The following is a 23,694-nucleotide window of genomic DNA, read 5'->3' on the forward strand; positions in this document are numbered from 1 at the left end:
TTTGAGGGGGGGTCTAATTTTGGGAACAAAAGCCACATATTGTGCGAAGTACAATCAGCATACAAAGCATGCTAATGGTACAGGGGTTCTGGAAAAAGCACCCCTCTAGACTATTTGTAAAAAAATATAGATGCTATAAGATTAAATCTGGGGGCAATATGCATAAATTATAGCTTAAAGAATTGCATAGCTGTTCACATAAAGTCCACAAACATCCAATGAAAACTCAACATATCCTCATTCTGCTGTAACACAGCATGAGGGGCTAAATTTAAATTAGTGCAAATAATTATATTTTATTATGGTAAAGTTCTGTATTATCTTCATGCAAAGTAGTTAGGAATTGATAAGTTATATTACCAATTTAAACAACTCTGTACAACAGTAATATAATAGGTATTTCAATCATTGGGTATCATAAAAACGAATAATACACTATAATAATAACACTACTAAAATAACATGCCAGCATGCTCTATTCGTCTGGAGTGTTTTCTCATAAGTAACTTATATAAAGTTTCAATGTTGAAAGCAGTGTCATAATGACTATGAATTAAAGTTAAAGCACTAGGTCTTTCTACCTCGAGTAATGATTCGACCGGTGGAGAGCAGATGCCAAACGTTTGCATGATTGTTATATTGCTGCGACATGTTACTAGAACTTTCTGAATTTTTCTCACTGTTTTAATTAAGTTTTATTGCATCAGAATATTCAGTATTACGTGGAATGTTCTAGACTTATGCCGAGGTATAAATACATGTCAAAAAAGTTTGATTTAGTTCTAGACTATGTGATTAGCATGGTGATATTTAAAATGCAATTACCACAGACTGTATTGTAATAACACAGCAGAGAAGAATAATTCACCTTGTCAATTATCTTTTAAAGTAACTGAACCAACCGTCCTGTTTGGACTTTAACGAAAAAGAAACAATTATTTAAAGCTCTGATACAACTGTGATAACCAATAGCACAAATAACATTCGTATATACATTTGACTTGTTTCGAGGTATTGCTTTAAAACAAGTGAACTGTATTCTATTTATTTATTGTTCAAATTTATGACCAACAAGTCACAGACACCTACTTTAGGCCCAGCATGGCCAGGTGGTTAAGGCGCTTGACTCGTAATCCGAGGGTTGTGGGTTCGAGTCCAAACATGCTCGCCCTTTTAGCCGTGGGGGCGTTATAATGTTACGGTCAATACCACTATTCGTTGGTAAAAAAGTAGCTCAAGAGTTGGCGATAGGTGGTGATGACTAGCTGCCTTCCCTCTAGTCTTACACTGCTAAATTAGGGACGGCTAACAGAGATAGCCCTCGGGTACCTTTGTGCGAAATTCAAAACAAACCAAACCACCTACATTAAAGAATACGACCAACAACACCTAACAGCAACGATAAAGCTTTGGACTTTCAATTACAAGATGTAAACAGAACCCATTGCATGCGACTATTCCAAGATAAAAAATGCTAGTGTTTCATCAGAGAAATGTAGACTATGAATAAAACTTAAGTACCATGATCAGATGCGTTATAACCATATAAGTATGACAGCTGCGTTATAACCGTATAACTTTTTCACATCACAAAAATAGGTTTGGGCAAACACCCTTCCTTTATGTACTTGCGTGCCTGTACTTTCACAAAAGCTCACTTCTAAATGTTATATTATGTATGTCACATTGACAACAATGAAAGCTTGCATTTTGTCACTTTATTATATGTATCATACGGTGTACTTTATTGCATGTCAAGTCCTGTGCTTTCTCAAAATATTATTTTTAGATTTTATGTCTCTTTACTAATTCTAAAAGCTAATATTATTATGTAATTTTATTGCTTGTAAAAAATTATATTATGAACTCTTGCCACAATATGACTTTTATGAGCACAGGATGCTTGCTGGAGTTTTCTCCTCACCAGTGATTCAGCATTAATTCTGTAGGCTTAGCAATCTAAAATTGGGGTCTCAATATCCATGGCGGACAGAACACAGCTAGCACATAGTGTAACTTTGTGTTTAACTACAACCAAGCCAAATCTATTATTGGAGCCCCTCGCTAGTACAGCGGTAAATCTACGGATTTAAACGCTAAAATCAGGGGTTTGATTCCCCTCGGTGGGCTCAGCAGAGAGTCTGATGTGGCTTTGCTATAAGAAAAAAACACAAAAAACATTATTGGAACGATTGTGATTTCAGATGAATGCACAACCATTTATAACTATTAATTACTTCCATTATGTAATACCTTCATTTTGAAATGTCTACCGTTGGGTCAACAGTAAGTTTATGTGTGTCAACTCCCCGCAGATAACCGATAGCCCATTTTGTTTTGCATTAAATTAAACAATCAATCATTTTGGCGTTTTGATACCTTCTAGGTTTTTTTTGACGTGAAAATGTCTACATGAAAATAGCTTTTGTGACATCATATACCCTGAGAGGAGGTTTTTTTATCGTTACATTAACCTTAGTGGATGGTTTGCAAACTTTAGTTCACTTAAAAGTAAATATGAGTTAAAGCTTCTAAAAACAAGCGTCCTGCTGTTGTGCTCAAATACTGTTGTTTTTTTAATTTCGCGCAAAGCTACGCGAAGGCTATCTGCTCTAGCCGTCCCTAATTTAGCAATGTAAAACTAAAGGGAAGGCAGCTAGTCATCACCACCCACCGCCAATTCATGGGCTATTCTTTTTACCAACGAATAATGGGATTGACCATCACATTACAACGCCCCCACGGCTGAAAGGTCGAGAATGTTTGGTGTGACGGGAATGCGAACCCGTGACCCTCAGATTATGAGTCGCACGCCTTAACCCATCTGGCCATGCCAGGCCGCTCAAATACTTTATAATGTTTTATACAACAAAAAATAAGGTAATATTAATGACGCCTTTGTTACCTACATTCAATTTCTATTCAACTTCTCTTCTACGTAAACAATCTATTAAAATTCATAAAGAAATGTTCAACTCTGATAAGAGTATTATTTTATTATATAACAAAATGTTTCAAGAGGAAGGCTAATATCAATTAAGAACAGAAACTATGATTCAGGAGGACATTTAAGTTGATGACTTAAGTATATATGTATTAAAAGGAGAAACATATAAAAGTGTTTTACATATTTTATATGAAGACTGAATAAAAAGAAAGTTTCAATTTCTCAACCTGTTTTAATAAGAATGTCATATATTTATATCCTTGTTAAGAAGTCTTAAATTTTTCCTGGTCTTCACACGTTTGGTTTATGTATACCAACCATTTGAATCCTCTTTTTACCTTTTTCCTCTCGATAAAATATCGCTCACGAATATACAGAAATATAATATTTTACCATGTCAGGTAATGTAAACTTCGTTGCAAAAAAAATTAAAAGTAGATTTTTTTATATGAGTTTGTGTATTATTGTGTGTGTATGTATGCATATATGTTTTTATATTTGTGTGTACAGCTCATAAAACTAAGTTTGATTCTGGCATACAATTCATTCTGCAGTTGGTAATAACTTTTTGATAGATGTTGTAAATAAAATTATAATTTTAATTGCTATAATCTTATTTTACCATATTACTGTGATTTAATTGTAATCTTTATCTTATATTCTACATAATTTATCATCGGTTATGTTTTGAATGTGATGTAAGTAACTGATTAGCTCTTATTACCCAACTATCTAATATATATTTATCAACTATAAACAACGAAAAAAAATTTTTATAACTTCACTTTTTTTTCGTGTTTTAACCTATTTGTGTTTCTTCTTTTTTAAATTGTGAAATTAATTTAACAATAGCTTTAAACATACACTTGTGACTGTTCTTTTAGTAGGAGAAAAATCAAATGTTTTGTCACACTGGCCACACAGAAACATGAACAGAAACTTGGAAAATGTTGTTGGGTGGTTTTTTCGATGTAAAGCTACATCGTAGTCTATCTGCACTCTGTTTACCGCGGGAAATCGAATACAGGATTTTTACTTTGTAAGTCCGTACATTTACCGCTAATCCCCTTGGAACTTTGAGAAGCGGCGTCAATGTTGAATAAAATATGAATAACGGAAAACAAACCTGACAAAATTGAGAAATTAATTTCACAAACCCATATATATATGACTCTTTACATTTGCCAAAGTGGCATGTAAGTGCACGTAAAGACCACTTCCATAAGTTTTACACGTATTACTTTTGTTAATTTATTTCTTAAATTTCGCGTCGCGCAAAGCTATTCAAAGGACTTTCTGCGTTACCCTCCCTAATTTAGAAATGATACACTAGGGTAAAATAAACTTGTCAATCCCCTACCCCCATGGTCAACTTTTGCGTTACTCTTTATCAATGGAAAGTGAGATTGACCATCATTTATAATTCCCTTCTACCATTGAAAGGACAAGTTTTTTCGGTGAGGAAATTTGAACCTGCAACCCACAGATTGCAAGTCAAGCCCCATAAGTACCAGGCCATGTCAAGCTTTACGTCTTACTGAATCATATAATATAAATCTGGAAATACAACTACAGATTTAATATACTACATGGAGCATATTTTTAATCATATGTTATTATTGTGAAAATATCCTTTATATTTCTACTTCAATTTGAGAAATTTCAAGACCTTTGGAGGGTTAGTGGTAAGTTTACGTACTTATAATGATAGATTTTTGGATTCTATTCACAGCGATGAGTAATGTCAAAAGCACAATGTGTGTTCGTTTCCTCTAACGCAAACAAACAAGAGAAATTCAATGTTGTCTAAATCATTAGCGGTATATTTATGCTCTACTTATATGAAGGTGAACAAAAGGTTCATAAGAAACTTGTTACTCAGAAGGCGGGCTTTGTCTCTAGTTTAGCCAATGTACGTCATTATTAATATTACTTAAGCTTCCTGTTAGCTAACGTTTGAAAGGAAAATTAAACTATCCAGGCAACAAATTGCGCATGAACATCGCTTCTTCTTCTTTTCTTTTTTTTCAAACCCTGATACCGTTCCACCAATCAGAAGCAGCGGATAGAATCGTATCCGCATAAAATATGTAACTCGTTCATTCAAGAGTGTTGATTAGGGCCGTCTGCTTCTTCTAACAAGCAGTGAGTGGGGAAGGGTTGAACGCTTTGACTACTACAGACTCATTCTGTGACTAACGGTCTGAGGCGTTATAACTGCTCTCTATTACGTAGTTTTCATTTGCTCTCCGATCCCACTCAATGAAGTAATTTTCACGTATTGTACAATTAATTATGCAGACACTGAGCGGAAAATAAATTCAAATCTAAGCAAATTATAACATAACAGTTTTTAGTTTAACTAAAATATTAATTTTGCAAGCTCGATTGCACGTATAAAACAATGATAGGGAAAGCAGCCGTTAATTTTATTTAAACACTTTATGGTTGTTATGTACTCTTCTCTGCAGCATTATTAAAATAATGCAAATATGAAAGATTCAGCTGCTAAAGCAACCATTCAAATCCTTAAGTCTTCACCAATTTTAAAATACACTTTATAATAATTCTTACCTTATTTTAAAAAGACAGACTGACAGAGATGTGGTCTTTTGCTTGGTAGGTAAGTTAATCTTCAACTCAGATTAACCTTTAAATAAGGATAAGAATTTCTACAAACAAAGGCTGATAAAACGTTCTAAAATGGACGCGACCGACAAGACCAAGCTCAGAAAAATTTACATCCTGCGCATAAAAAAAGAAAGAAATCGATATCGATTGAAAGTTAAGTACTTAGGGGACGAGTGTTTTTTAGCAAATCATTTTTGATGGTTGAGACACCAGAAATTCTTACCTGTTAGTCAGAATTCATTATGTTTGCATTTCTGAATCTTGTTAATGTTAATTAATATTATTATAAATTGTAGAAGAAACTTCGAAAACTGTGTTACAAAACAACAGGTCTTCGCCACCGCCTGAAACTTGAAGCAAGCAAATAACATTTTTTAGACAATTGTAATAAATACTTTAATTTTGCTTTTGATAATATATGTGAAACTTTGTACCATTCATCACTAATCTGAAACGAATAGTAAAATGTATTTGTAATGTGTTATTGCACAAAATTATCTTATATATTGTGTTATATATATATATATATATATATATATGAGTAATTTATAACTCCTCACTAGAGGGCGATAAGATAGGGGTTGAAGAAGTATTTCAATTATTTTAGCAATTTATATAAACATATATTAAAATAGTTTCTTAGTGTTTTAATAAACAATATAAATTAGGAAATATGTAATCTGCTATTACGCGTACCTTTTGTTTTATACAAACATTTTAGTAGAATATTTCATCATTGGTATTCTAATCGGTGAGTAAAAGCATTGCACTTTTTACTGAAAGTTTCAGGATTAGTCCAGTAATATTAATATTTCCGATTTTCAGTTAAATTTCCAGGTCTATCAATGAAATATCATTGCATCATGTAGTTGTGGGTAAAAGATTAAAATTATTTTATTATTGTAGTGCTCAGTTTGTAACAAGATAAAATTCACAAGTGTATAAAGTTAGAAAAGTGTTTAATAAGAGTCAAACAGTGAGAGTGTGACTGAAACCGTGCATATGTTTTATCATTTGTCGCTTTATTTTTAGATTGGGGAATTTTTTTAAACATGTGCACAGTATTATTAGTTATGATATTAATATACTGCTAAGTGCTGTCCAAAAAGAAGGGCAAAATGCAGTCAATATTATATATATGTTTCTTCATATCTTCTATATTACCTGCTATTTTATTTTTGAGTCTGTGGGTTTACAAGTAGTTGGATTATTTATTACTGGGTAGCTATTTATAGTTGGCTACAGATAGTAAAAGTGTAATTAGGTTTAAGTGCCCATCCTGGCCCTCTAAGTCTAATAGTTTCAAATTTGTTCATCTCTTGTTGCATGGACTGTAGATTATTGGACTGTCTTCACTTACTTAATGCCAGTACATACTTCTGCACTGTTCATGACTTTATAGGGTTTTTGTTTTATTTATATTTGTTTCTGTATGTTTTGTCTTTGTACACTGTTTATTTTTTTAAGATTTGATACCTATATTTACATATTGATATATCGCTGCTTTTCCATTTTTTACTTCTTAGGCATTACAGACTTTAGTATAAATTTTTATAATTTAACACAATGCTTACTGTGGAAAGATATAAACTGTAGTAAATGAAAGGTTTTAATAATGAATTTAGTAAACTTAGGTACACATTCTTCTATGATGGACAGGAAAGCATGAAAACTATTAATACCAGTTTGCTACCTGTCACCTTATTAACTCGCATATTTAATTACTGTTGCAGGAACTTGTGTGTAATTTTACTGTTCAATTATTATGTCTTTAAAGTCCAGTTTTTCTAGCTATTAACTAAAATGTAGAATTGCTATGTCATATGTCAGTTTTTCAGATTTTGATATTGTGCATATGCATTGGTTATGTTTCTGCTTAGCAGACTGACACTGAAACTAAACTGTTCAGTTTCTTTCTTAAAAGTAATTTTTATGGTTTTATTTAATTTTGATTATTATCTGTACTTTTTATTTGTAGATGAATTGTAAATAATTCGTATTTTAAAGTTAACACGTTTTGAAGGATTGCATAAATTAATGAACATTAGTTATAGAATATAATTGTGATAGTGTAACATGATTTACATTTTCAAATATTATAAAATAAACATTTTTTAGTTAAAATATAAGCATAGGTTTAGAAGTGTTAAAATAGATTAGTCTATTAATTATTTCTGTTTTTATATTACAGAATTTAGAAATTGTTATTTATTAAGGTGTTTTGTACTGATAATGTAGTGGAAAATCTTTAAAAATTGTAATAAGAAATGTTTTACAAGGCCATTAACAAAATTTAAAATTTTCTTGGATAGTTAACATGGCTTCTATAAGGGTGAATCTTGCATTACTAATCTTTTGACCTTTTTTGAAGAGGTTACTATATATGTAAATAAGGGTAAGGAAGAAAATTTGGAGTATCTGGATTTTTCAAAAAGCAAGAAATAGAATGCTTCTTAAAAGGCTTGTTCAAGATCTCTCTATGGGGATAAGTTGATTCATTGCATAGAAAAGTGACTGGATGGAAGAATAGAGGTTTGTGATAAATGGAATTCAATTAAACTGTATTAATGTTATAAGTGGGGTACCTGAGGGCTTAATGTTAAACATTTGTTTTTTTGACTTTAAGTTTCTGATGATGCTAAACTCTTGGTTGTTGCTAGCTGTAAGGAGGGTACTACTAGTTTACAAAAAGAATTAGATTATTTGGTGAGCTGGGTGAATAAATGGCAGATCATTTTAAATTATAGCACATATAAGGAAATACATGTGGGTTATCATAATTTGAAGTATAAATATAATTTTATTGGGAATAACTTTAACAGTTTTATAGATTATAAGGTTTTTGATATTTTAGATGATCAGTCTCTTAAGCCTCCTTATTAGTGTACTGTTGCTAATGGTAAAACAAATATGATTTTAGGTTGTACCTACAGAAATGTTTATTAAAAATGAAAAAACAAAAGTTATAATTTCATTGAATTGGTCAGTCACTGAGTATCGTGTTCAATCTTGAGCTTCTTACCTGAGTAAGAACAGTATTATAAATTGTTGGAAATGGTTTAGAGGAGGGTTACTAGGATGATACTTAGGATTGATAAATGTATTGTGTAAAGACAGGTTAAGATCTTTGAAAATGTATCTCTTTAAAAAAAAAAAAAAAAAAGGAGAGTTAGAAGGGAACTGACAGAACTGTCTAACATGAGAAAAATAGGTAGGGGGCACAACTGTATATTTTAGCAGGTAAGAGGCATATTTGACTAATAGTTTTATTAGGGTAGTTGATTTTTGGAATGGTTTTCCTTTAGATGTGAGAGATATGGTAAATGTAAAATTTGATAAATATATAAATGATAAGGACTGAGTTTGATGGAGGTGTTTTTGTGTGTGCGCGTGCCTGCGTGTGTATATATTAGTTTATTATAACCTAGGAACAAGTTGAAACAAAAATAAATTTAAAAAATAGTTAACAAAAGATGCTGCACTAATTGTAAAGATCCCAGGGTACAAGCTTATAATGTGAGATATAAAATGTACCCTAGGTTTTGGAGGTAACACATTGCAGTGGGGATACACCATCTATCAGTTGTAATCTCCATTCACTAGTATCACACAAGAAATAAAATAAAGAGTAGCAATAGGTATAGAAATAGAAATTAGGAGAGGTATATGTGGGTGCTCAAGCCCACAATTTCCCACATCTATATCACCCTTCAAGGCCTGCAGACAGCTATGGGAAGATGGCTGCTCTTCAAAGTAAGAAGAAAAATAAGATGCTACCATTTAGCATCTTAAAAACTTACCTCTTGAAGTTAGCATTCTAGCACTCCTCTTCATACCAGTATAATTTGTTTACTGGGCTACCAATTAGTGCCTTTCTACCATAATGGGACTGGAATGCTAACTTCAAGATGTAAGTTTTAATTTACTTACCCCCAAATGGTAGAACCTTATTTTTCATATTCTTATTTTTATTACTGGTAAATGGAGGTTAAGACTGATAAATGGTGTATTCCCACTGCAATGTGGGTCCTCCTTTTTCAGTCACCTCCAAAACCTAGGGTATATTTTATATCCCACATTGTAGCTTGTATCCTGGGATCTCTTTAATTTATGCAGCATCTTTTCGTTTATTATTTTATTTTATAATTTATTTTTGTTTCAGCTTGTTTTTAGGTTATAACAAACTAATGTAATTAGCCAAAGGTTTGGATTTGCTGATTTTAACACAGTTTTTCCTTTTGATTTTTACTTAACTTTATCAGCATTAAGTTTTCTCATATATAATGTACTTTCTTAAATCAACCATAGTGACATGGGGCCATAAACATTACAAATATATTGTATTTCTAAAAGTGATATTTATGTTACATGTGGTTAGATATTGGTGCAATATAAACAATATGTACTACTTTCCTTAACCTTTGTCTCTTTCCAAGAGTGATGGGTAAAACTTGAAACAGTTGCATGTAAGATTGTTAAATTGTAATATACAAAATGAAATTTCACATAAAACATTTTTTTATAATGCACGTTAACTAAAATACAAACTTACTATAAACTTCTTCCAAGCATATTTAATTGAAGATGCATAACATGATTATAATATGACCGAAGGCCATTTAATCTACAAAGCTCCTCTTTTAGTCACCTAAAGTATAAGGATGATTGTCTTGTCTACCTACCAAAATAACTAAAAGCATTAAACCCAAACACAAAGGAAAAAAAAAGCTTATCACATCAATGAGACTAGCTTGCTGGTTTTCTGCTACTTCTGAGTGGTGATTATTAATTGAAGTAAAAATATACAATAATACTTTTACAACTATTAAAAATGCTTTATGTACTTTCAAAGAAATTTATTAACAATTTAGTTATGTGACATATTTGCGTAGAAGCTCTCTTAATCACTAGTTAGTTTTACCTTTGTTAAATGTTATTATTTTCTGTTAGATGTGATATAATTCTCAGTGCTAGTCTGTCAACTATTAGACTTCAGCTCTTTTGTAAAAAAAGTTGTAGTTGTACTTTATTTGAATTATCACTGGTGAGTATCTTTAGTAAAAAAAAAAAAACAACAAAATATTAATTATATGTCATTTTTATGTTTAAAATGGCTGGTAGGAGAAAACTTGGTGCATTTTACCTTTATAATACCAGAAATAATACTGCTCTAACAAAAGTTGAAATGAAAGTATTCTGAAAACTAAAAGCTTTTATTATGCACATGTTGAATTTATTGCATATGCAATGCATATAGTTATTATCTACAATATGCAAGACTGACTTTTCATTATGTAAAAACTACCTCTCTGTAATCAGTATGGCTCATATATTTTCAACCTAAGGCTAAGTTTTCAATTTTATAAATGGGCCATAATTCTTAAACTTGGAAACTTTTCAAACATTACAAGGTGTTTCAAAAATATATTTTAATTTTGTTGATGACTGAGAAATTGTTGGGATAAATCTAGTTCTACTTTTATAGTAATTGAAGCTGTTACAGGGAATATATTTCAGCTAGATGATATAAGCTTTGAAGTAAAGTGTACCAAAACTACTAAAGATTTGAAAATGATTAGAGCTGAATAAGCTATATATATATATTTGTTTGATTGTTAAGTAATTAAATTTAGCCCTGTTTGAAATCTGAGCTCGGTAAACTTGTAAGTCAAGTATTTCTCATAAGTGTTTTTTTCTTTTTATCAGAAGTAATATTTTCAGGGAAAAAAATATGAAAAATTGGAATGAGGTTAGAAGTATTATATTATGAAAAGATGGATTAGGCTCCAGTTAGAACAGTTTTGTTTTTCTGAAATAAGTTTTCATCATCAGTTGTGAAAGCTAGCACTTTATAGGAATTTTAGAGAACAATCTAATGGTTCCCTTAAAATTAAAAAGTGATTTTAAATATTCTCTTTTTTTCAAAGGTAAATGTGCAAGGACAGCTTTTTAGAACCAAATTTTTTTTTGTTGTTTAAGGTAGTTTACATTACATTAAAATTCACTTTTATGTGATGGTGCTTATCAGGAAGGTATTAATTTGGTTGTTAAACTGTGTTGGAAAAATAAACCTTATTTCTTAATAACTGAAGACGATATATAATAGTAGCATAATATTCTCAGATTAACATAAAATTTAAGGACAACAAAGGACCTATTGATTCATCTATAATGTCCCATCCTCTTAAACAAAAACAAAAAAATACTCAAAGCCAGTCCTTATCATTCACATATTTATCAAGACTTCCCTTATTTAGGTGCATCCACCACATCTGAAGGCTACCAATTTGAAGACCAGCCACCCTGTTATGGGAATGAAATTGTCCTAGCTGGAGGTTATTCCAACCCTACCAAAATTTATACATGTTTCCCTTTGTTCTACCAATCTCATCATTCAGAATGAAAAAGAATTATGGATCAAAACTATAATTTTTCTTAACAGTCTTGAATACCTCATTCAGACCCCAATCTAACCAGAACCTTATAATACATAAAACTAATAATGCTATTTCAATTAAGTTATACTTTAAATTATGATAACCCACATGTATTTCCTTACAGGTGTTATAATTAAAAATGATCTGCCATTTATTCACCCAGCTCACCAAGTAATCATACCTCTTGTAAACTAGTAGCACCCCCCTTACAGCTAGCAACAATCAATATCTTAATGTCATCAGAAAATTTAAGTAATTTATTGACCATTTCTTCATATATGTCATTGATGTAAATCAAAAAGAGCAAAGGTTTTAAGACTATGCTCTGGGGTACCAGAATATACGTTCATCTGGTTTGACTAAACTCCATTTATAACAAACTTCTGCTTTTTTTCCATCTAGCCAATTTTCTATCTAGTGAACCAACTTATCCCCCATAACTTTAGAAATATTTGTTTTAACAAGTATCTTAAGAGTTATTTATTTTCAAATGCTTTTTGAATATCAATTTACATCATCATAAGTAGTAATCTCTTCAAGGAATTTCAAAATATTAGTAAAGCAATATCTCTCCTAGTGAACCATTTTAACTATCCATCCATGCTAGCTTTACAAAGTATACTTAATGAAACTTTCAAAAATATTTTCCTACTGCTTATGTAAGACTATTTAGGCTTATAAATACTAGCATAATTTTAATTATTTGCCTTAAAAAGGGAAGTAACACCAACCAACTTCCAATCTTCTGTTTCCTGTATTGTCTTCAAAGGCTTGCAAAAAATAGTAACAAGTGGTTTACATATCTGATTTTTATCCTCCTTCAAAACTTGTGGAAACATTATCTGCTCCACAAACCTTACCATTCTTATAGATCACAGTTTTTTCATAACAAGATAAAAATTAATGTATTTTGTTTTCATTTTGCAACTGTTCAGAATGAGATTCATTGCTTAAATTGTTATTAATAAAAGTTGAATGAAATGTACAATTTAACAACCCAGCCATCCAATAATTATCAGAAATTAGTCATCCTTTGTTATCTATCAGAGGTCTTATTCCAACCTTAATGTTTTGCTTGCCTTTAATCTATATAATAATCTATACTATTGTTACATTTTCAACTCTTTTGATCCTCTGTAATTGCACAAATCTCTATTCACTGCAGTCAGTTTAAATTTCTTATTTACAATGCTTTTCTGTAATTTTATTCCTTATATCATTTGTGAGCCAATTATGAAGGAACATCTCTGTTTTGAATGCTGAAAAACATATTTTAAACATTTTTTTAAGAATTAATTATTATCTCTAATTATTCCTCATCTCATTATGTAATAAAACATCAAGCATAATTGAGCAATAATCACTTTCATTTGGGTGTTTCCAAACCTCATCCTTCTTAATGTTTCTCTATTGGAAGTTAACAATAGAATTTGCCCTGATTTACCTCATAGTAACATGTGAGAACAGCAGATATAGTAGGATCAGTCAAACACTGTATTTCATAGCAATGCCTGCATTTTCTTTTCCTTTAGCTGTGTTTTACACAAAAGAAAGAAACTGAACACAGGATTGCAAACAATCACAATCTGTTAACATTTTTTAATCTACTTAAATGATGATTGGAGCATAGTAAACATTAATTACAAACAAATTAAGGGGCTGTGGACTACAGAAAATCTTTCAAGTTGTTTTATTGGCTTAATGTTTTGGCTTTATGCCTTTATCACGAGTGTAAATTTCTGTAATAAACTGTTATTTCTTAAATTAAGAATGTTGTATTCTAAGAATTAAACTATGCTCGAGGGTGTATATTTAAAGTGACCATTCTTATTATTACAAAATCTGTTGTCACTTAAGTAAATAATATAAATGTTATTGTTGTATAAAATATAATACCTTATATAGTAAAATAAAAGCCTAAACAAGGAATTCTAATAAAATCAGAGTAAAAATTTAGCCAAATTTATGAAAGGGGCCATCAGTTATATTTCTTCATTAATGGTTCATATTTTTCTGTAAAAGTGATTCCTTTATTTTCTAAGCTGAAAAATCACCAGATTTTGTGAGAAGTTTAAGTACTGTTGGGCAATCTATCTTTGGTATACCCTGATTTAAGGCATAGTGTTTAGCCACTGCACTTTTGTTTCACTTCTCCTTTGTTTATGTTCCAAAAGTGTCCATTGAAGGGCCTTGTTTTTCAAATATAGTTGGCTTTACATTCTATTCATTGTGATTTGTTATATGATATATTTAAAACTTGTATAATATTAAAATGTGATTTATTCTCTATGGTCTGATGTCAAGTTTTTTTTTATATCTTGATAGTTAAGTAGTTTAATTAAATTTTGAATGTTAAGTCACTAAAACTGCATGACATGCACAGTTTTACCTGTCTTCATGCTAAGGTTTAATTGCACATGCATCTGCTGAACATGCAGTCAATCATGTAGGCACATTCATGTTATTGCTGCATTTCTTGGTTAGATTTGCTTATTCAGAATATTGGATCCATAATGATGCATACTAATATCTTTTCCCTTCTTGTACCAACCAGGAACTCTATCTCTTGCCATTGTATACTGATAGGCATGTATCAAGACCCAGCTACCTCTGCTAGAGCTCAGCTGACCACCACACATTGCAAGTTAAACTGTATGCTCTACCTTTCCAAATTAGTGGCTAAGCTTCATTTGGATTTGAGCTGTGTTAGCTTTTTGAAATGGAAACCTCAGGAGCTACAGCTGAGTACTGGTAATACATATACTACACAGTTATATGAGATTGATTTATTTGCCTATCTTGCTGCATGGCAAGATGTGAGTCATTTTGGCACTGGTTGTAGAACAAACATCATAGGAGAAACAGAGAATCCCTGCATATTTGCTTTGTACCTGTGCTGCAACGCCAGGATGTGTCACTGACTTTATTGTCTTTGGTTTAACTTGAGTACAGTGTGGGGTACCCATTTATACAGAAGAGATAACCATGGCAGCTTAGTTCTGTGGGATTTTGTTTTGCTTTTATCAGTTTGTTTGACTTTACTACTTTGAACCTTATCATAACATACATTGCCTCAGTAAAGATGAGTATGTTTTTCACTTCCAGTTGTTGGTGCTACATTTTTTTTTTACTTGATAATCTCTAAATGATTTTATCTATAAAAATGTCTTCACAATCTGTAAAGGATATTGATGGATATGTTTTTCATGAAGCTTTTATAACTCATCCATATAAGAATCCAAGTTCTCTTAGGGACTTTGCCTATGAACTGTGAACTAAGTGAACAGCCTGGCTTTCCACTGAGTCAAAGTATTAGAGCTTCTAGGCAGTGATCACAGCTACACTTTGTTCAGTGTTTATGATGTTGATAGCTGAACTGTCCAAGTGTAAAGTAAGATGTTGTATCACTTACACTAGGATCAATTGTTTTCAGGCATTGACCTGTATGAGAGGCTTGATGAAGTGGTTAAAGCCATCCTTTGCAATTCCAATAAGATACATTATCTTCATTTAGTATATGCATAATTTTTGTTTGTTACTAGCCTTGAGGCTCCTACTAAACATCACATTTACATGTTGCATAGCTGCATTGTAGCAAGCAAATAATCATGCAACAACCCTTCACCAATAGGAGTGTAGCAAACCTTCTAGTACAGCTGATTTCCTCTGTACTGTAGAGCACAATCATTACTTCTCAATTTGACACAGTAGGGTTAAGACATGTTCAAATCTTGCTCAGTTTTACTTCACTTTAAGTTTAATATTTTTTCATGTTTTCTATCCAACAATTTTTTTCTTTTTATAGTTATTAAATAACTATAGTTTGTTCATCTTAAACTTCACTCCAGTTGAATGTGCAGTGTGAATTTAATTTCACTACTGTTGACAGCAATTTAACCTGCTAAGGCTTCAGGCCCTGTGGTTTAGACTGAGGAGGTCTAGGATTTTAGACTGGAGTTATAGTTCATCATGTAGCTGTCTGTGTCTTCCAAGCCCACACTTGACATTTCTTTGTATGGTGAATTTGAGCAAATTGAAGAAAATTTGGATAAACGTTTTCTGCTTCCTTATTGTCTTTGTGGAATTCCAATTTGTGATTATAGATGTTTCCAGACCATCCTTTGCTTTCCTGAATGTGGTGCCACAGGTGTGTTACCCATTTTATTTGTATCCCCTATTTCATATTATTCCTCTACTTTCCTCCTACATTTGACCTATTCCTTGGAATATATATTTTCCTTCCTTTTTTAGATGTTGTTATCTATGCTTACCAATTTTTGGTACAGTTGCATTCGAGTGGTGACATGCCTGATTCTCCTCTGGCTTCTGATATCTATATTTTGGTATATCAATGTTCCAGTTTTCCATATTTAGACTCGCACCCTTTATTTCATATATGAGATTTGATCTTTATTATTATTATGAGGTTTTTCTTTGCCCAACTATCCTGCTTCCACTTTACTTTTTCCCTTATGTTTCTCATGTTGCTCTGTTTATCTTTCTCAGTCTTTTCTCTTCAAACGTGGTTCCTCAGGTGTTGGGATGTTCTTGGTAGACATGTTATCAAAGGAGTGTTTACCCTCATCCTATTTACAAGACCTTCTGTAGGTGCCATCATTACAGTAGTCAATTTTGGAGAATGTCGAAATCATTGGCATCAAGGATAGAGGCTGTTTACCAATTCCCCTCCATTTATGCTTGGATTTCTCACCTGTCACTGAATTTCACACCACCAATGGTATCAGTGTATGTTCTGTGGGTTCTGCCACATTAAGAATATGTTTGAATAGATTTGTGTGCCTCTGTTACAATTTTAATTTTGTTTCTTAGGTGCTTTAGGTTTTAACATAAGGTATATCCCTTAATTTCCTTCACCATCTTTTTTCATCCTCTATTAATGTCTAGTGTCCAGTTCTATATCTTCCACATCTAAACCTTGGAAACAGATTTTTCTTATTCATGTTTCTCTTACAAGTTGGGAGCAGTTATGAAATTACAGGTTAGTGTTCTTCAGTCAAGATAGCTGTGCATGTCAATCTTTTGAGGTTGCCTGTTCTCGACTGCAATTTGAATATTTTCTTGTCTTTAATAAGCTGCAAGTGGTTATGATTAATTTCAACAGTTGTATCTTGTATTAATCAATTAAAATACACCAGTTCATGTTCAGTATATTTTTGGACATTGAAACTTCTATTCTGGGTTTATTTGCATAGTATATGCATCTTGGCACGTCATGTTCAAGGTGCTTTGATTCTTTTTGCAGATTGAACATCTCACACAGACAAAGTTCTTTGCATAGAGTTGTCCCTTGATTCCATAAAGTTATTATGGTTGTGCAGCTAGTGTATTATTTCTGTTCTGGAGGCATTTGCCACTCAGTGTGACCCATCCAAACAATCTCTTTTTGATCCCCAGAGCTACATTCAGTGGCTTTGTTGGTGGATGCTTTCAGTCAGGATCAATTCTTCTTTACCTATATGCTTTCTTCCCTAAGTTTTATCTCTTATCCAATCTGCTCCATGTTCTGTTCCTCTAATTACACTTTTCTGGCCAGTTCTGTCTTGGTTTCCAATCCTTACCCTCCTTCAACCTGCATCTTTATTACCATTTTCCCTTTACAAATCCTGCCTCCATCAAATTCAGTTGTTTGTGTATCATCTAACAGCCACCATATTCTGACTTCAGTTTTGACTTTCATTTTCTCCCTCACAAAGCAGTATTGATCTGCACCTTCCAACCTCTCCTATTCAATATATTCCTTCCTAAATTTGTATGAGAGAAAATGGAGTGTTTTTCCCATTAGTCTCTGCATCGTAGCTACTTTCCTTCCTATCATAATATTCCTTCTCTCTGAATGTTTTGCCTGTCTACCATTTCTGGATATTATGCAGCCCTGTCAAATACCTTTTAATTTCTTATGTCCCCCATTTGAACTATTGGGAAACTGTTCCCTCTGCCATTTATCATTTAAGATGTATTTCCTACTCTTTTTTTTTTTTTTTTTTATGTGTGATAATCATAAGGAAATTAATTTGCTTTAATTCAATCTCTTTCTTATATTATTAGTTACTAGTTAATTGTAGTCACTTTTATTTTTGCAGTCAATTTTGATGAACCTTTCTGTGACAATGAATTCTGAAGTTAGTGTTACCACTTCAGGAGCTACACCAGAGACCAACACTTTTTTCTTCTCAGGTTTCAGGTGTGGGTAACCCAACAGTAGATTTATCTGCTTTTATACATATGGAAATCAAACATTGCATGTGATAACCTTTGTCCTTGGATGTTGCCTAGGCTCCTCCTGAACCAGCTGAGCCTGTGCAGGCTGATGAGAACTTTGATCATCTTTTTCCACTTTTAGAGTTTCCTTTTCCTTCCCATTCTCAATCTGTAGTGTCTCTTAGACCTAATATAACCTTTTTGGATTTAGTGTCTCAGGTTTATAACATTTTATTCCTTTCCCTTATTTCTTATTCATCTTTCCTTATTGCATGAACAATCGTCTCAGCTGTTTTTGGTTATTCCTTCTTCTCCTGATCCCCTCGGTGTGGATTTCTGTACTTGGTGAGGGGACCTCCCAGGGAAGGTTCTGTTCTGTCTGGTTACCTTCTCTGGGATCTAAACATCCACCCACGTATTTGCTGTGCGTGGCGACCCGTGAAGGGGAGGAGAGGATCCTGGTGGTTGAGGGGTCCAACCCCAACACACCACTTTGGCCTCGAATTTCTGTAGACGGGCAGCTTTTGGGTGGCCCCTCTTGGGTCAATCGGCTGGTCCACTTGGGCTAGAGTCAACCAAATACCAGTGTTGGAAGTTCTCAACGGGTGTTGTGGACATTGTACCTGATGCTGGTGTTTGGGTATAGTGCTCACGAAACCCTGGCGTTGCTGCATTGTCCTTGCATGACTTTGTAGTGCGTCCCCTTGTAGGGCTCCATGGTGGGTGGGGTCAGTGGGTACCGAAATTTTTCATTTTTCCTATGGATCCTCCAAAAAATTTAAATACAATTGTGAAAAAACAGTCAATGGGTAAGCGACCATGTCTTGAAGACTCTGAACAGCAATCTTCAACATCAGTAACACACGTACCTCATTTTCTTATATTACATTCTCTTTCGGAAAAACCTTTAGGGCAAATGTCCCCTTTCTTTATTCAGAAGGGACTAGAGGGAGTTGCTGGCTCTCCAAAGTCAGTAAAGAAGCTTCAATCTGGTGACATATTGGTTGAAACATCCACATCCCAACACAGTGAACTCCTCTTGAATTCAAAGGCAATTGGGGATATACCTATTGAGGTTACACCTCATGCTACTTTGAATTCTTCACGAGGAGTTATTGTTGAAAGGGATTTGAAGAACGTTCCCGAGTCAGAGATTCTCGCTGGTCTCTCCACTCAAGGAGTTTCTGCAGTGAGGCACATCTCCACTCGCAAAGATGGAGTTACACTGCCAACAAATACCCTCGTTTTAACATTTACTTCACCATCATCACGTGCACCTGCCACCATGAAGGCAGGTTATCTCATTTGCAGGGTTCGGCCATACATTCCAAACCCTCTTTGATGTTTCCAATGTCAAAGATTTGGCCACTCAAAGACATCTTGTCGTGGTTCCCTGACATGTGCTCGTTGTGGAGGCAAGGACCACGATGCTTATGATTGTGACATGAACCCACATTGCGTCAACTGCAATGGTTCTCACCCCTCTTACTTTCATTCTTGCCCAAAATGGTTGGAGGAAAAAGAGGTACAGCGTTTGAAAACGATACATAACATTAATTATCCTGAGGCTCGGAAATTGCTGTCCACCACTCCATCTCGGACATATGCTGCTGCACTTCATTCCACAACTACAGTGGGAGTGCAGACAGATTTCTCTGTGTCTCCAAGAGAATCGTTTTCAAAACAAATGAAAAGCCTTTTGACCTCTGTGGTTAAAAAGGTTCATGAATCGACTTCCACACCCATCTCTGTTCCTCCCATACCTTCCAACAAACCTCAAGATCCATGTCCTTCAGTTTCAAATACAGGCATTTCTTCTGCTACATCTTTTTCTCCCACCACAAGAGACAAAACAATTATTCGTTCGCGTCCTCATTCACTGAATTTCCCTTCCAATAACAAAAACCTGTCCACTCGACCCAGGGCAGAATCCATGGAGGTTGATAGACCTCCTCCGACTAAAGACAGTAAAGAAAAAAGATGTGGTCGTAAACCGAAGGGTTCCCCAGCCACTTCACCTACCCGTTCTTAAAAATGGCCACCTTGATACAATGGAACTGTCGAGGTTTACGTTCTAATTTGGATGATATCAAAACGCTGATTGCTTCCTACCATCCTGTTTGTTTTTCTTTACAAGAAACATTTCTCAAATCTGCTGATACAGTCTCCATTCGGCAGTTTTCTCTGTACAGAAATGACAGGTTGTGTGATGGTCGAGTACATGGAGGGGTGGCACTGTTGGTTGATCAGCATGTGCCCACCCTGTCTTTGTCACTCAACACACCCTTGGAGGTCGTAGCCATCCGTGTTTCCTTGGGTCATACCATCACTGTTTGTTCTCTCTACATGTCGCCTGGAGAAACTATGATCAATCAGACCTTAATGCTCTGACTGAACAATTGCTGTATTCCTTTTTAGTTCTGGGGGACTTTAATGGACATCATCCCCTCTGGGGAAGTGCTGTTATTGATGGGAGGGGTCTATCTGTAAAGCAGATGCTCTCTGATCACAATCTTTCTCTTTTCAATACTGGTTCTTCCACTTACTTTCATGCACCTAGTCAGTCCTTTACCACTATTGATCTCTCAGTTTGCTCCCCTTCATTATTCTCCCATTTTTCATGGAGGGTTGACAGTAATCCACTAGGCAGTAATCATTTTCCAATCCTTTTGAGAGAGACTGGCCGTGGTCGATGCCACCCTACCCGTGTGCCCCGGTGGTAGCAGACTGGTCCATTTTCACTGCTCTCGCAGAACTTGATCCTGCCATCGTAAATCAGCCATCAATAGACGACTGTGTAGCAGCGGTAACTGACTGTATTATACAAGCAGCTGCTCAGTGTATTCCTAAAATCTCGACACGTTTTCCACGATATCCTCGTCCGTGGTGGAATCCTGCTTGCCACTTAGCACGGAAGGCTCAAAAACGGGCCTGGGATACTTTTCGTAGATATCCCACACTTTCAAACCGTGTTGCTTTCCAACGGGCCCGTGCACATGCTAGGTGGGTAAGACGTCAAAGCCAGAAGGAATCTTGGATTAAGTTCACAACTAGCATATCTTCTACCACCAGTTCCAAGATCATATGGGACAGGATTTGAAAGGTTAATGGGCACTACAATTCTGTCCCCCTCGATCTTACTCTCTGATGGTCAGGAGGTGACTGATGTCCGGAGCATCGCTGACACTCTAGGTGAAAGCTTTTGCCAGGTATCTAGCACTTCTGCTTGTTCCTCCACCTTCCTGGCCATCAAGACTCAGGCAGAGCAATCACCTCTTTCCTTTAGAACTGACTGTTTCTTTGACTATAATTGTCCCTTTACCCTGGTGGAACTGAAAATGGCCTTTCATCGGTCTGCCAGTACGTCTATTGGACCTGATGATATTCATTATAACATGCTGCACCATCTATCTCCTGCTTCTCTTGATGTCCTTCTGATTGTCTTCAACCGGATCTGGCAGGAGAATGTTTTTCCTGATGCCTGGCACGAGGCTATTATTTTACCTTTCTCTAAGCCAGGGAAAGATCCCAAGATTCCTTCAAACTACCGTCCAATTGCTTTGACGAGCTGTCTCTGAAATACCTTAGAAAGGATGGTTAATGCTCGTCTTGTTTGGTTCCTTGAATCAAACAACCTCCTCTCGTCCACCTAGTGTGGGTTCTGTCGACAGCACTCCACCACAGACCACCTAATTCGTCTTGAAATATCTATCAGAGAAGCCTTTCTCAACCGCCAACATCTTGTATCAATATTCTTTGACATAGAGAAGGCTTGCGACACAACATGAAGGTATGGCGTTTTGTGAGACCTCCATACATATGGGTTACGTGGCCATCTACCCATGTTTATTAAAAAATTTTTAATAGATAGGAGATTCCAAGTTCGTGTGGGTTCGACACTTTCCCGTTCTTTTGTACAGGAACTTGGAGTCCCTCAAGGCTGTGTATTGAGTGTCACACTTTTCAGTGTAAAGATAAATGCCATCACTGAATAACTCCCTCTCACTGTTGCGAATGGGCTGTATGTCGACGACTTTCACATCTCATGTCAGTCGTCAAACACGAGATATATTGAGCGGCAACTACAAACTGCCCTCAATCAAGTACGGAAGTGGACTCTGGGGAACGGCTTTAATTTCTCTCTCTCTAAATTCGTATGCATGCACTTTTGCCGTCAACAGGGTATTCACCCTGATCCTGAACTTCATATCGGTGAAGTTTTGCTGCCAGTGGTCCTGGAGACCAAGTTCTTGGGGCTTATCTTTGATCGTAAACTGACCTTTATACCACACTTAAAGCAGCTTCGGGTCAAATGCACAAGAGCACTAAACATCCTCCGTGTCCTCTCTTCTACCAATTGGGGGTCAGATCGCTGTTCAATGTTAAAGGTATATCGTGCTCTTATTCGATCGAAACTCGACTATGGATCAATGGTCTATGGCTCTGCCAGACCCTTGGCCTTAAAGATGCTGGACCCCATTCATTACCAAGGACTTCGACTCTGCACTGGGGCTTTCCGTACCTCTCCAGTTCAAAGTATATACAATGAATCTCATGAACCTTCTCTACACCTTTGCAACTATCTTTACAATATACTTCGAAACTTCGTTCCTTACCAAAATATCCCACCTGGGAATGTGTTTTCCTTCCTTGGTGGGCAGTACTTTTTCAGAACAGACAATCTGTCATTGCTCCGTTTGGCCTTCGCATCCGGGTGCAATTGGATGAATTGGGTCTGTCCTTGGATAACATTGCAGATTCCACAGGTCGGCCCATCCCACCATGGCTTATTACAGCCTCCAAATGTGACTTTTCTTTCAGTCACCTAAAAAAGGCAGATACTCCAGATTGGAAGTACCATCTTTTATTCAATGAATATCTTTCAAACAATCATTCAGTTCCCATTTATACAGATGGTTCCAAATCAGGTAATTCAATGGGCTCTGCTGTGGTTCAGTAGTTGTGTGCAGAATCCCCTCTACAGCTTCTGTGTTCACTGCTGAACTGTATGCCATACCTCTTGCCCTGGATCATATTGCAGCTGAGCAGTACTCCAACTGCACTATTTATACTGATTCGCTTAGTTCTATACTTGCCTTGGAATCGCTACATGTTGGCTCACATCCTATTCTCGCTGATATTCAAAACCGACTGGCCCATTTCTCATTAACAGCTACTTCAATCCAGTTTTCTTGGATACCAGGCCATGTTGGTATTTGCAGGAACGAGCTTGCAGACACGGCAGCTAAATCTGTCTGCTCCAGCACCATCACCCCTATGCCTATTTTGTACATGGACTATGGTCTTGTCTTCAAGGCTCGGCTCCGTGCCAGCTGGCAGTCCACTTGGAGTGAGCAACACGACAACAAACTTTTTCAAATCAAACCCTATATTGGACTTTGGCCATCTAGCTTCCGTAAAGTTCAGAAGGAAGAAGTTGTTCTCACTAAGCTACGCATT

The 23,694-nt window shown here is 35.0% G+C and overlaps 1 protein-coding gene and 1 long non-coding RNA gene across 8 annotated transcripts in view; one reads left to right on the forward strand and one right to left on the reverse strand.

Annotated features, from left to right (window-relative positions):
* Nucleotides 1–5,657, reverse strand: part of LOC143256923 (uncharacterized) — a 74,513-nt gene extending 68,856 nt beyond the window's left edge. Inside the window, exon 1 of the long non-coding RNA XR_013031609.1 lies at nucleotides 5,522–5,657. This is a non-coding gene — a long non-coding RNA (uncharacterized LOC143256923). The remainder of the gene's footprint in view (nucleotides 1–5,521) is intronic.
* A 479-nt stretch (nucleotides 5,658–6,136) lies between these two features.
* The window catches only part of LOC143256924 (protein-L-histidine N-pros-methyltransferase), a 169,049-nt gene continuing 151,491 nt past the window's right edge, over nucleotides 6,137–23,694 (forward strand). For 2 of the 7 annotated variants that reach the window (XM_076514803.1, XM_076514810.1), the window contains exon 1: nucleotides 6,137–6,329. The gene's annotated coding sequence lies outside the window, so the exon portion shown is untranslated. The other 5 variants (XM_076514807.1, XM_076514804.1, XM_076514805.1 and 2 more) reach the window with 5 other exon arrangements.

Source organism: Tachypleus tridentatus, chromosome 7 (genome assembly GCF_004210375.1).
Source record: "Tachypleus tridentatus isolate NWPU-2018 chromosome 7, ASM421037v1, whole genome shotgun sequence".
Taxonomy (NCBI): domain Eukaryota; kingdom Metazoa; phylum Arthropoda; class Merostomata; order Xiphosura; family Limulidae; genus Tachypleus; species Tachypleus tridentatus.